A 16039-nucleotide genomic window follows, 5' to 3' on the forward strand; every position below is an offset into this window, starting at 1 on the left:
ACACCAGGTGCCCCCACCGATTTTAATGATCTTAATATATGTTTCCGGAGACCAAAAACTAAGCGAAAAGTATTTTTTCTTATCGGCAAATAAACGGTTTAACCCTTAAACGGCCAAAACGCCACTACCGGTACACTGCTTTTGAACGGCCAATAACTAAGACTATTCGACACTAGAAAAAATTGAGACACATATATTTTTATTGCTTAAGATCTTTTCTTTCCGACGGTGCCAATGAAATTCCTCAAAAAAATTTCTTATTATCCCAAAATGCAGTTTAAACAAAAAAAAAAACGTGATTTTTCGTGTCTATTTTTTTTGTGAACCATTTTCCAAAGTTTTTCGAGTCTGTAATTAACCTGGAATCTCACTAACCGGTGGAATAAATGTCTAAACTTTGAGAATCCATGGTTCAAAGATCGATTTTTCGTTTTAGTATTTTCAAAATGGCGTCTTAATGCCAAAATTTTTGTGAAAACATTCATGAATTTTTTTACAATAAACCATGCGCATAGTTTTTCAATAAAAAAATTTTCATAGTTCTAAGCATCGTGTAAGAGTAAAATGATTCACGAATATCTATCGTGCGTTTGCCGCAAACAAAGTTTACGTTGCCCAACTATCACCAACGTGGAGGTCGACGAATATCGATAGTCTCTTTTTTTTAAGGGATTTTATATATTTTTTTTACATTTTTTTATTTTTTTTTATGGAGAATTTTTTTCATTTCAGATTTCAATCCTTTGAAATCATTTTGATCCTGCTCTTTCAGAATGTAATTTTGAGAAACAATGTAAGCAGCAATACATGTTACAATCAATGCAAAATCTAGTAGTCCTCTGGCGACATTGTTCATTATTACATAATGCTCTTGTTCGTGATTCGTATCTGTGAGTTTCGATATCACCTAGTATTGATTGCGATAAATATTTCCTGCTGATTTCTTTACAGAAATTTCCAGGGCAAACTTTTTCTTCGTTAATCCATGAAAAAAAGTGATTTGGTTCCAATTGTTTTTGAGATGCTGTGTAGTTATCGAAAACAGATCTATATGATACATTCGGTCTGGGAAATTCCGATCTCGAATTCTCGTCATCTGATGAATCATCTCCATCAGAGCCAGAATAATCTGGATTAGGTATGATGATACGTTCAACATTTTCATCGAATCCCATTCCCATTCGGAATCTGTTGCAATTTTTGAGGCTTTACGCTTTGGCATTTTTTTTAGCTGGGTGTACTCGAAAATTCCCAGGATGACAATGCGGTGAAGGTGTGGTTTGATGTCAGAGTGCAATAAAGGTTACGGAGTCGTTGCAAATTTTTTATTGAAAAACTATGCGCTTTTCGGAAAATTTGTCAAGAATAAAAAGTTCTTGTAATCAGCCAAGGAATACGCCTTAATTTTTTCGAAACATTTTGAGCAAAATTTTGGATTTTGCAAAAATGGTTCATATGCAAAATCCAAAATTTTGCTCAAAACGCTTCAAAAAAATTCAGACGTATTCCTTGGCTGATTACAAGAACTTTTTATTCTTGATGATTTTTCCGAAAAGCGCATCGTTTATTGTAAAAAAATTCATGAATGTTTTCACAAAAATTTTGCCATTAAGACGCCATTTTGAAAATACACAATTTTTGTTACTGTTTAAACGTCAGGTATTCCTAGTACCTTGTAAAAAAATCGATTTCCGCTATGTTTGGTCTTCCTTTTCTTCGGCTCATGGCCGAACCTAGAATTGGAACCAATAGTAGGTAAACTTTTCCTGAATACATGTAGTAGAAAATCTGAGAATTACTATGGTCGTACCGCCTATGGTACTGCTTACTAGAGTATTATGTCTTTTTACATAGATACGATGTTGGCTCAAAATGATTAATTGATTTTCCTGATTTAAAAGCGTAATATCCGCTTTTCCTTCTTTCCATATTGAAGGTCCTGTAGCGAAACCGTTTGGTATTTATTATTATCAAAATCGTTTTTTGCCAAATTTTCGAAACATGAAATAAATCTAAAGTTGTATTTGAAAAAAGGTGAGGATAAGGGGGCCCCACTTCAACTATCGCCCCCCTTCTGTGAGATCAAATAAACTTTGTTGGGAGACTGGTGCGGCGTACCTGCGCCAGTTGCGCAGCCGTTATAAATGATCTCTCCGAAGAATGATCGAACTGGAAGAAGTTGTTGTGTGTTACCCTGTCGATCATTGTAACAAAATCAGAGAGAAATTTAACACAACTGTAATATTAAGTGAGGTTCATTATATGTGGGAAAAAATCCCGTGAGAAGGGAAATCTACAAAGTTTGATATTGTAGTTGGAACGCCCACTGGTTACTGGGGTACTATAGTGCGGACGCTGGAGAAACACCGGCGACTGACTATAACAGTGCGGAATCACTTACTCTCTGCTGTCGTATCATGTGACATCAGTAGTAACAGCTGGAATTAGTCTGACGTATGGCAGACAGTGCTCGACAACGCTGTGCCACGACAGTCGGAACCTACTGATTCGCCACTCAGTCAGTGATCTTATCCAATTATGGTCAGGCTCGCTCTTTACTGTGAATGTACGGACAATGGTACACTGGCACAGTGGTCGGAAATACCCGAAAGTTAGCCAAAATTTAAATACTGAGCAAAATTTCTTGAAATTCAGTACGCTTATGCTTTCGGGGTCAAGGAATTTGAATTTGAGGTCAAAATGGTCAAAAACAAAACGAGTTTTGGCTCCCACAGCGCCGAATCACAATTCGCGTACACCTATCTTGTATACGTGCTTAGAATAAAAGTAGTAGTTAGAAGCAGCAACATTTTTAATGTTTTAAGTGACACCTCGTTGAATTTGTATTTCAATAGGAATAACAGCCCATGTACGTAAGATAGGGCGCAATCCTTCAGCCATTTAAAGCGGAGATTAATTGCCTATATAATACCGTATTGAGTTTTACGGAACAAGAAACTTTTTTTATTTTGGCCTGCTTTTTCTGCTAATCCGAAAGCTGTGAGTGACTGAAAATGGATTTTGACGGAAAAATTGAGATTTATAAAAAATTTGGAACTTATGGATTCCCAGATACCCCTAAATATTTTTGTTTTGTCGACCCCCTTTGAAAACGTTCCATTGCATGCATGTGAAACGGGCATGAAGTGGCACAAAATATAATTAAGGTTTTTTAATTGTTATTAATAACGCAATTGCGATTATTGAAAAGTGATAAAAATTGTTTCAATATAATTGGTGAAAAATCTATTCAATTTAATTGATAATACAAAATTATTTAAAGCTATAGAAATAGATTGGTTTAAATGACGTAAAATGTAATTGATTCTCATTCCGACAATTATTTTCTATAATGTGAGTAAAGTTATTGAAAAGTAATATAATTTGATTGCATTTGGATTGGATTGGATTTATTTATAAAAATGTATTGAATTTTATTCATTTTTATTCATTATTAAAATATAAAGTTTATTCAAAATTATTCATATGAAGATGATTAACCTATGAATGATTATTGAGCTATCTAATATGCTTTATCAATTAATAATCAGCTGATTCAGCAGTATAGGAAACAGAGGAAAAAGTAGTACTTTCGATCATATCTCACTGCGACCAATAGAAAATCTACACGCGTACACACACGCGCGTTTTTGAATGCCCGATGAGAATAATTTTCGTTTTGACTAATTGATTTTCTGTATCATTGTTGATACAAATATATTCGTACACAAAGCTGTCTAGGGACGTCCAAGTGCCCTCATGGGCGCCAAACCAACAGGGGCGAAGGTGGGCGCCCAGCCTGAGGGTTCACGCCAGTCCGCCGTTAGCGACGTTCGCACATGCGTATTCCGCCGTCGGGCCTACATAATATTTTACGCCGGCTACATGAAACTTTCCACCCGTAAATAAAACTGTACCCCCGGTAGACATAGACCATACCATGTAAATGAGAATACCGAAAAAATTATATTTATCTTTTAACAAATTGAATCGCCGGAGTAAATCGGTAATGTAAAATCAAATTGTCTTCTTTATTACAATTTTTTCCGTTTTTTGAAACTTTCCAAACAATTATTTTGTCTACTATTATTTTTTTAAGACCATATCATCATATGGTGCAATTAAGTACTTCGTACTTTATGCAATATCAGTAAAATTAATTTAATTAAAAGTGAGACAAAAGGTAAGTTTATATATGTTGATATTAAACTTAATGTATATAATCAAATCTATGTTATGCGTATACTTGGTATACTTATTGTAGTCAGTTCACGAAAAGATTACATGTTCCTTTGGTAGGTTATGCTACAAATATTGACAGCATTTTTCCTGAAAATTGTCGATTGCTGTTTTCAAACTTTAAGTTTCTGATCCAGATGTTGTTTTCTCAGTATAAAAATAAAAATCAAGACATTCTAAATGTTACTGCGAAAATACCAACTTCTCTTTTTACTTTTAGATAAAAAGCATATTTCTCTAAATTTCAATTTTTCATATTGTTTTTGAAGGAAGTATATAGTGTAATGTAATTCACAATACATTGAATATTATATTAAAAAAGATGTAATGTTATTTTAACATACATGTATTGCAATGAATATTTTTTTAGATGCTGTGCAATTAAAATACATTTGTTGTAATTTTACAATACTGTATGGAGAAGGTACAATTTCATGTATTGTGAAATCACTTCAAGTTATGGTAATAAACGTCCATTACATTTATTGTAAAATCACAACAGAAATTTCTCACAGTGTACATCAAAGCGTGTGCATAATGTATCAATAGAGGTATACGGAATAACAAACAAGTGCAGAGTTACAAAATATAAAAGTAACATAAAATCCTCTATTTATTCAAAGAACTTATTGGTATGATTTAGGTTGGACAAAAATGTTTCCCTTTTAATGCAATCTCAAATTTGAAGAACGAGCAGAATCGCGAAGAATCCGATGAATTCCAATGTGTATATGGAGTGGCTCGGCATAAAACAGGTTTTTTGATTCGTACCAGTACTGTTGGAGGTACCGTCTATTCAAAACAGAACTCTTCGGTATTGCTACATTTTTTAGGGTATTTTTGTTAACCTTAACTCTTTTATATTGACCATCTATGAGAGCCAGGAATGGATGCAAAAGTGCATATTCTAAAACTGCTCCAATGATCCATTGACCCTCTACTGCTACTAGAAAATGGCGTTCTGGTAAGTTCATAACCAAACCTCGATAACCTTCGTAATGTCGAAGATTAACAAGGTAGGAAATGATCGGCTGCTTCTCCGGTGAACTTGTAGCTTCTTCTGCAACAGAAAGTATAAGTAGGAAATTAGTTATTATATTATGTGTATTAATTATTCTCTCTCTCTTTCTCTCTCTCACTTTTAAGGGTTTGAGGGCCCGAAAAATCTTTTACAATTTCATATCATCTCAACGATTTGAAACGTAAATTAGGTCAGTTCATATACCCTCATTTTTCCATGCGGAAACGAAAGCCCTAACCCCTTATATACTTATCTGCCATCTATTCTTCTTATCGTCTCTTAGCCAAACTAACACTTCCATCCTGCTAAGCTTTACATATCTACTATTAAACCCACTTCTATTACACAGGCCGACGAAATTTGACAAAAGTCAAAAGCCAGAAAGCAGACCAAACGTTGGCGAAGGATTTTGATGCGCTGAATCCGAATCCGAACTCAAAATTGCTCCTGTACGTCAGTATTTCAAGACATCCTAACATAAAAGTGCAAAAAACGCGTTTTTTAACTGTTTTTGAGGTTATGTAACTGTACAAGAAAAATGTCTAGGACAAAGCTAATATGGAATTTGGAAGTACTAATCTTCCCCTTGCCGGTGTCAGTTTTTTGTTAAAACCACTAGAAGGTCCAATATAACGGCCACAATTTAGGGCTTTAAAAAAGAACAAAGGATCCTGCACAAAATACCAACGAAAAAGCGTAGAGTCGTTTGTAACCAAACTTTGCACATTGATAAAACAATAAAAAATATGGAACCCGTGTCTTTTCATTCCTACGGAAGTCGTTTCCTAGGGGTAGAAACCACCCCTAACAAGCCACAAGCATGCTAACCCACCTGACTCTGGGAACAATAAGTTTAGTCGAATATTTTTCTTGGAATAATGAAGTTCCATGCCACAAGTGCGTTAACCCACCTACCTGCTAATCCACCTAAACCCAGAAATCACCCCTACCAAATCATAGGCAGGTTAACCCACCTAACCCTGGGAGCAGAGAATTTAGTCGTTTAAATACCGTGAAATAATTGAATTCCACACTACAAGTGGGATAATCTTTAAATAAAATTTTTTTGATTTAGCGTATTAACGCCGAAATGGTATGCCATTGTCCCTTGAAAATGTTCTCTGAGGTGTTTTCGGGGGTTCCTTTTCGATTGGCACAGTTTTTCGTTATAACTCCTAGAAGAGCGAATATGGAAAACAGTTAGTTCTTTAAAAAAAAAATTTACTATTATGATTCATTTAATATTGTAAATTTACTTAGGATTTTCTAGATTACTAAGGCAAGACTCAATATTTTCCAGCCACTTAAGGCTGGACTTGGGATTGTCCAGCTAAGCAAGAAAGTACTTAATATTTTCCATCCAATTAAGGTAAGACCTACGATTGCCCAGCCAGTTGAGGCAAGACTTGGGATTGTCCAGCTAAGCAAGTAAGTACTTAATATTTTTCAGTCAATTGAGACAAGACTTTAGTTTGCCCAGCCAATCAAGGAAAGACTCACGATTGTCCATTCAGTAAAGGAAAGACTTGGGATTGTCCAGCTACGTAAGGAAGTACTTAATATTATTCAGTCAATTAAGGCAAGACTTTAGATTGCCCAGCCAATCAAGGAAAGATTGATCGCCCAGCCAATCAAGGCAAGAATTTGAATCACCCAGTCAATCAAGGCAAGACTTTGAATCGTCCAGCCAGTCAAGGCAAGACTTACGATTACCCATTCAGTTAAGGCAAGACTTTGGATTGTCCAGCTACGCAAGGAAGTACTTAATATTTTCCAGCCAATTAAGGCAGGACTTTAGAATGCCCAGCCAATCAAGGAAAGACTTTAGATTGCCCAGCCAATCAAGGAAAGACTTTGAATTGCCCAGCCAATAAAGTCAAGACTTCGTATCGGCCAGCCAGTCAAGGAAAGACTTTGAAACGCCCAGTCAGTCAAGGCAATACTTCAAATCGTCCAGCCAGTCAAGGCAAAACTTGCGATTTCCCAGACAGTTAACTCAAGACTTACGACTGTATGTCCAATAAAGGTGAAACTAATTGCTTGTTTTCTTATGGAAACGTTCGCGCTTCATGTAAAACGGTCGTTGAAGAGACTTTCGTTTATGACTAGTAGGGTCATTATCATTTCTTTGCAAAGACCAGCAATAGTCGGCCATCATTCTTACATTGCATCGACCTTGATAATGTTGCTCTTTTTGGAGAAAGTCCTGATGAAAGCGTTCGCCCATTTCTTTGCTGAATACTCCATCATTTTCTGGAAAATAATCCAAATGAAATTTGAGAAAATGTAATTGCATACTCATTAAACAACTTAATCTTTTAAAATTCTTTAACATACTAGATACAATACTTCTAAACTTTGGATCTCGATTGTTCCCTACAAATTTCTGTACAACCTCTTTGAAACTCAACCATGCATCCTTTTCAATAGATGTCATGGTTTCGATAAGGTCATCATCTTTGATAAGTTTTCTTATATCAGGCCCAACAAAAATACCTTCCTTGACTTTGGTAACACTTAAATGCAGAAATGTAGATCTGATATAATTGAAAAATTCTCCTTCGGTGTTTAGGGCTTTAACAAATTGCTTCATTGGCCCTAGTTTTATATGAAGTAGTGACAATAATACGTTCTTTCTGTCAACAAGACTTTCATAAACAACATTATACTGACTAACTGTCCACTCTAAACTGTCTGGCCATTTATCAGGAGTAATTAGAAAGTATCATAAGATTCTTTCAGTGTAGTTGAGTGACCTACTGCAATTGTAGCGTACTTATTTCCATTATGTAATAGTACTACTTTCAGACTTTCTGTAGACGAATATATGAAAAGACGCCAATTCTCTGGCGTATATGAGTTAATTTTATATAAATTAATGAGTCCTTCGATATATATTAAAATACACAATACCACTGTCCATTGAAAAGTACTTAATAACCTTTTCTTCTCTATTTCTGCAAAACAGTTATTTTGTGCCAGGTAACAATAGTTTCCTCTCTTTGAGCCTTGAAGCGCAAAGCTCAGCTTTATCTTTTGGAAGATCAAGGTCACGTATAAAATCCTTTAATCCGTCTGGGCCAAAAAATATAGGACTTTCATCATCTGATTCTTCCCAAGAAGAATCTTCAGTTGCATTAGGATCGTCGGTATCCATTGATTCGTGAGTTGATCGGTCACTTTTGTTTTCACAATGATTTCTAATACCAATCTTGGCTGGTGTCACACTTTTTATATCAGGGTAAACGATCTTCTCCAATACTTCTCCAATACTTTTTAGAAAAACCTCCTGTTTTGCATAAGTAAAGGTATCAATCAGTATCATGATCTTGATCTTGGTCTTGGTACTTTCATCTTCCCAATGTGACAAATTTAATCTACAAGCATGACAAGTTGAGGTTGGTACCCACGGTTTGTCCAAACTTTTCATTGAAGCCCCATAACAGTTAAAGTGTAGCGTTTTTATCGAATCATTAATTGTTCGACGGTATTTATCCGTTTCATACTTTCCACAAGCATGACAAAATGTTTTAACTTTCTTAGCGCAAGAAATTCTTGAACTCATTTTGTTCTTTTAATGAACAGTGACGTGGAAATTCTAAAACTCACTGTATACAAAAATCACGATCAACACGGAATGTAACCGTTAGACAGATTTCAAATTCAAAAAGAATTTTATTACCTACGCATCTAACCGTTAGCCCGCCACTCAAACGTGATCTCTAACACGGAAAGATTTTTAGCAAAAAACGAATTTCATCACCCACGCATAACACGTCATAAAAGCGTCGCCAGCTCAGTGAGCCAGCTAGGGATCGAAGACTCCTTGCGCCGTAGAGCGACGCGCACATACAGCGAATGTGAACATTAAAATGCACACAGAGTGCGCAGTAGCATTCCGCGCAGTCCGTCTCCTTTTGTTTTATCAATGTGTGAAGTTTGTTTCCAAACGACTGCACGCTTTTTTGTTGGTATTTTGTGCGGGATCCCTTGTTCTTTTTTAAAGCCCTAAATTGAAATATCGTATCGTCAGTAATAAAGAATGCGTTGTATAAATCTGAATACCTCAGCGTTAATGAGTTAAAACGCTAAAATGAAAAATTTCAAATTCGGTTACATAACCTCAAAAACAGCTGAAAAACCGCGTTTTTTGCACATTTAGGTTAGGATATCTTGAAACCCTGATGCAAAGAAGCAATTTTGAGCTCGGATTCGGATTCCGCGCATCAAAATCCTTCGGAAATATTAGGTCTGGTCTCTGGCTTCAAAATGTGTCGGCCTGTGTTATCAATAACTCAGAAGAGCTAATCATCTTTCTCGACTTTATTCATATACCTTCTTCTCCTACATGCAAGCACAGAAGAAACAGAAGATAAACTTTACATGAATTTCCGATTAAATATTCGCTGCAAGAAAAATGAAATTTACAGGATAAACTTTTAAAATCTTGGTTAAACTTTCTTTTGTCCATGAGAACACATGTGTTTTGAAAAACGCGAAGTTGTCTGAATAAAACTTTATCTGTCTAAAAAATTTCTTGCAACTAATTTTATAATTACTTTATTCTGTGAGGCCTAGCCCCAAGTCTTTCATTACCATGCTCTGATTTACACTTTTGCATTTTCATGAACTTCTTTTATAAAAACACAAAAACAAAAATTTGTCTTCCTGGTCTAAAACTTCCCGCATCTCACACACTCGATGACACACACAGCTAACATTAAAACTAACACACCAAGATTCTTTTATGAATCTCCTTACCCAAAACTTGAATCATTCATTGACTGTTAGTAAACTGAGTCCGATATGGCATAGGCAGATGATAAATTCTACTCTGTTTACACATTTTTTAAACATATTGACTCATTAGAGCACAGCTAATTTTCTCAATTATCCATTTTCCTTATCGTCTCTAAATTATACTCCGGATGCAAAAAGGACGTATAGAATTATTTTGCTGGATTGGCGATGTACCTTAAAACTTGTGAATTTTACATTTTTTAAATACTTATCCATATTGTAGATTAAATTCCAAATCCTTCTCTTTTAAGATATTTGTTGGAAGGTTGTCTCGGCCGTCTTATCTGTTGTTCGCTTATCGTGTTCATGATATTGTTTTTTACTTTGAAATAGTTTTTCATGCAATTGTGTGATACCATTTAGTATTTACGGGAGTTTATTTGCTTGTGATTTTTTCTGTGTAAGGTATAGGCTGAACGTGCAAAAACTACTGATTTTTATTTGAACTATTTCGGTTTCAAAGCGACTATTTAATTTTATCGTCATAGTTCGACATATCACGGTCTCCTTATTCTGCTGATTAAATTTTAGACATTTCTGTAACAAGTGGTTTTCCCACAAATACCATAAAAAAGGCTGTAGCTTACTTAGTTTCTCAATTATTTACAAAAAACTGTTTGTCATGTTCTACGACCGATGATGTCAGTAAATGTTGAAATGTTTGTTTGAAAAAAAAATTGATAATTTTTTGCCTAGGCGTTGTATAATTCATGCACAAACAACTTCCATCGTTCCGGGAGTTGAGCAAATGTTAAGCAATCGTTGAAAGGGTCAGTTATAGAAATATAATTGTTACTAAAAATACAAAAAATTAGCATCTTTTCCAAGTAGCAGGAAATAAGTAGTGATCATTTAGAATCACTAGTGTTAAATTGTTGGTACCTATTAAAATGAAGATATATAATAAATAAACTCAAGAAGATAAATAAAATATTCAAATTAGAATGAAAATTCTGTATTCAGCACATATTGCGATTGATAAACATTAATTATTTTATTTAACACATAAAATACGAAATTTGTAACCTTCACTTGAAAAATAATTTTAGGACAATTTACTGCTAAACTTGAATAAACTTTTTCAAGAAAAGTTCATTTTTATAATTTTAAAGAAATAGTAGAAGTTAAAATTTATGAATTAAAATTAGATTCAAAATCGAATTCGAGATCCTATTGAACTTCCAATAATTATGTTAACGTACAGAATTTCTAAAAAAAATCAAAAATCAAATAAAAAGTCTTGATTTTCAGATATCAAAGAAATTGTATGCATTAACAATAGTATACACGGTGGGCTTAGAATAAGTTCAACCTGAAAGGGCTTGTACTCTTGTTTCTCTTGTGAAATCATTAGAGTCATGCCTTACGATTATTTTGAGACCAAATAGAAAAAGCGCTGGAGGGACTGTTGAATAAACCTATTTTTTATTTTTATTTTCAGGTTATTGTATATATTTTTGTAAAAATAACTCCAATATGGTACTTCTTCACAATTAATTCTGTAGATTGGCATACAAAATAAAGTATCTAAGCATTAAAAATATTTAGAATTCCGAGTACCATTACAATTTTTAAAAAAGTCTGAAAAATTACAGTTTTGATTAGTGTTATGAATATTTCTCCACTTCCGAACATACTACTCTTAATTTGTTGATTCAAAAATTCAGGTTAATTAATTTTCCCGAAAAAATAAAAAGAAGATTTTATCTGAAGTTATTTAGGATATACAGCCATAAGAAATGATAATTTTCTAAAAGAGTTCACAGAAAAAATTTTCTGTTTTAGTTTTCGTGAAATAACATAATCAACGTTCACTGTAGACAAAAAAGCCTTAATATGAGTTGCAGGAGACTCAATTTCAAGAAAATAAAGAACCCATTGCAATATTATATTTTGCATACGTCCGAAGTTATAGAGTGTTGAAAAATACAAACTTTTATGAAAGTTCTCTGAAATGCAATTCACAATAATTAAAGCAGATAAATTACGAACGAACTTCGTTATTTTTAACACGAAGTGCAGTAAAAATTTGCTATTAAAAAAATGACGTTTAAGCGAATTTTCATAAAATTGTTTATTTTTCAACTTCATCTAACTTGAGAATTATGCAAAATATAATATTGTAATGTATTTTTAATTTTCTTGAAATTAAGTATGCATTTACAGTCTTCTACAGTGCGTAGGGAATATGCTATTGCCCAAAAACTGCAACTATTTTTTTTTTTTTGTAAAATCTTTTAGAAAAATATAATTTCTGATAGCTGTATCTCCTGAACAACATCAGATCAAATTTGTAATGATTTCAGGAAAAAAACGAGAGGTGCAAGCCCTTTAGGGTTGAACGTAATTTAAGTCCTCTATGTATATTTATTTTAAAAATTATCTTCAATTCTTTTGAAATAAAAAATTTCACTGCATTTATATTTTTTGTGTCAATAAAAATCAAAAAGTTTGTGCAGTTATGTTGGCAAAAACTTGAGATAGAGGATACATTATTTTGGAATTAAAAATCCCTGAAGTACTATAAGGCAGAGTTCACTTAGCTCTGGGACAACACGGCTTTCTGGGCGGGACGTAGCCTACACTTTTAAAAATGTTTGGAATTCTACAACACTTCTACAATACTTCTACAATACACCTGTATGGTGAAATTGCAAACATGGCATTCCAATGACCATATTGCGATACATGTATTGTAAGTGTTTTAAATCGTGAAGTCCCCGTCCAGCAGTCCAATATTTGTATTAGATTCTTGATTAGGCGAAAATCTTATTTAAGGTATTCACGGAATTAATGGAATTTAGGCATTTCAAATAATTGTTTGATTTAAACAAATTAATCGAATTCAAATAATTTCAAAAATTCATTAAATTCATAACAATCACGAAATTCAAGGACTTCACTAAATTCACAGAATTCACGAAATTAATTGGCTTTAAGAAATTGTTGTAATTCAAAGAATTGATGGAATTAGTGGAATTCACGCAATTCACGAAATTAGCTGAATTCGCAAAATTAATGGCATTCAAGGAATATACGAAATGTATGGAATTCAAGGAATACAATAATCTTAAGGAACACAAGCATTTTGAATAATTCACAAAATTCAAGGAATTACGAAATTCCATTAATTCTACAACTTCCGTGAACTCCATGAATTACATAATTCCCTGATTTCTGTGAATTCCATGAATTCTGTATATGTTATGATTTCCACGAATTTCATGAATTCCGTGTATACCATGATTTCTGCAAATTCCATGAATTCCGTAGACTCAATCAATTCTGTAAATTTCGTGAATTTCCTGAATTTAATTAATTCCGTGAATTCTATCAATTCTGTGGATTCCAGGAATTCCGTAAAAATCATGAATGCCGTGAATATCTTAAATTTAATGAATTCCGTGAATATCTTGAATTTCATTTATTCCTTGAATTCCGTTTATTCTATAAATTTCGTGAATTCTTCGGATTCCCCAGATTGCTCTATTTACGTGAATTCCGTGAATTCGAAAGATTAATGGAATTCACGGAATTCCTTTAATTTATAAATTCCGTGAATTTAATTGATTTTGGCAGTTTATTGAATTGCGTGAATTCCATGTATTCTCCGAATTCTATAAGTTCCGTCAATTCCATGAATTTCGTGAATTACATAAATTCTTTGAATTCCATCTATTCCGCGATTTCCAGGAATTCGGTGACATTCATAGTTGCCGTAAATTTACTAAATTTCATAATTCCATAAATTTAAACTCCTTAAATTCCATGAATTTATTGAATTTAATTAGTACGCGCGTTATATATTATATATTAACAAACGTTTTGGCTTCGTCAGAAAATGTTTTTCTTTGACTGGAACAAGTTTCCTGAAAAATCATTTACATTTGTTCCGAATTTTTCGATTCAACAGGTGTCGAGATATCCAGCCGCAAGGATGATACAGAAGTGTTACTGGCTACTGGACTTGTATTGTAAAATTCCTGTACATGTGAAGTACGATACCAATGCCTGAATTAGAAAACTACACCATTATGTATTGCAGCGTTACCTTACGTTTCAGAAATAAAATTCCAATACATGTAGTGGAAGTTTGCAAAAGAAATTTTTAACAGTGTACGCAGAAGATAATCGCGGCGGAAAATTGGAACATTAACCATTTGTTAACTACTATTTCAATTAAGTCTGAGGTTTGCAGAAAACTTCTTTAAACCTTCCTGAACAATTTTCTTACTGCCAATTAATCGAACATTAAATTCAGTAATATAATACACAGCATCTTTCATATTTACGAGCAGTATAACTTTACAGGTCACGCTCTCATAGATATTGCTTCTTGTGGTTACATCTGACACTTCATTAGTATTAATTTTTATTTTAATGTGAATAAACATAAGCTACATCATTTGCGCAATTTTTTAAATGTAATAAGAACCCTTTCCAGCGCTCATATTAACAATTATAAAAATCTGCACCTGTTTCTTAAATTGTATTTATATTAAGTTATTTAATTTGAATATTGATATATGCATGTCTTGTAATGTATTTTCCAATATGAAGACAGGCCCGCCAAGTTTTGAATTTTGAAAAAATTATAACAATCAAAATTTTTTGATTTATCTAACTTTCATTAAAGATTTTTTGCTTTAGGGAGATGGATAGTTTAAATAGTATAATCAAGTAATGACAATAATGTTTTATTCATTAATATTATTTGGCGAATATCAGTGATATCACTACATTCTATTGTGAAATGTTTATGGAACTTTTCTCCTTATCTTACTCTTATAGTACACATTTCTACTAGAATTTTGTATTTAATTATGGTCACAGCGTATTATTTGACAGCTTTTTTTATAGCCTTGAATTTATTGACCTGATCATTTTCCCTCTGTTTCTGGTTTTTCATCAAGAAAATCAAACTCTAATTTCTCGTTCTTTAAAATCAGAAAATTTCATCAATAAATGGCACTAGGGTGGTCTAAATTTATACCTGTAAAATTCGACTTTGGATTTTTCCTGATTGAGTTATATTTCCTGTGAAAGATATTTTGCAATTATTTTACTAATATTTATTTTTTCAAACTTTTTTTGCCAATCTTCATCTTACAAATTAACTACTTTTTGAAATTAATGTCACAGTTAATAAATGTTAAGAGAAATATTTTTTGTGGAAAACTACTTTTTCTGTAAATGTTTAAACAATTATTAATCAATATAGTATGCCATTTCATGGAAAAGGTAGAAAAAATTATTTTTTAATCTTTCTCACCATGATGCTTATTATTTACTTTTTGTTATTTTAGAACTTAAACTATTACACATACTATTATACATATTATTAATGTTAATATTATAATTATCAAATATAACATTAGTTTTCATTAATAGTTGACTAACTCTCAATAGAAACAGTTAAAATTTCAACTAAAAAAATTAGTGCTCGCTTAAATTGTTGAAATTACTGAAAACTGCTTGGAATATTTCAAAATATCCTAAAAAAGCTTAAATACTTTAATCTTTTAAAATCTCGTAGTAAATGATTAAAATCTAAGAATTCCTTGAAATCTATTAAAGTATCCTAAAATATATCAAATACTTTAAAATCTCATACTAAATTATTAAAGTCATTTTTAAATTCCTTGAAATCTATTAAAATATCCTAAAGCATATTAAATATTTAATTACTATAATTAATTGAAAATTCCTTGGCATCTTTTAAAACTTCCTCAAATTATCTAAAATCTTTACGAATCTTTTCAAATCTTTTGAACTCTCTTGAAATTTTTTAAAGCGCTTGAAAATATCTCAAAATTTTAAAAATACCATGAAATATTTCATATCCTGTAAAATCTTATACTAAATTATTAAAATCATTTAAAAATTCTTTAAATTTATTCAAATATCCTAAAACATATCAATTCCTTTAAAATATTTTTAATTCTCTTGAAAATTCCTTGAAAATTTAAAATACCTTAA

At 32.6% G+C, this 16039-nt stretch overlaps 1 long non-coding RNA gene across 1 annotated transcript in view; it reads right to left on the minus strand.

Moving 5' to 3' along the window:
• Window positions 1–4822: 4822 nt before the first annotated feature.
• Window positions 4823–16039, minus strand: part of LOC117174643 — a 27282-nt gene continuing 16065 nt past the window's right edge. Inside the window, exon 2 of the long non-coding RNA XR_004467330.1 lies at window positions 4823–5299. This is a non-coding gene — a long non-coding RNA (uncharacterized LOC117174643). The remainder of the gene's footprint in view (window positions 5300–16039) is intronic.

This window comes from Belonocnema kinseyi, chromosome 1 (genome assembly GCF_010883055.1).
Source record: "Belonocnema kinseyi isolate 2016_QV_RU_SX_M_011 chromosome 1, B_treatae_v1, whole genome shotgun sequence".
Lineage (NCBI taxonomy): Eukaryota > Metazoa > Arthropoda > Insecta > Hymenoptera > Cynipidae > Belonocnema > Belonocnema kinseyi.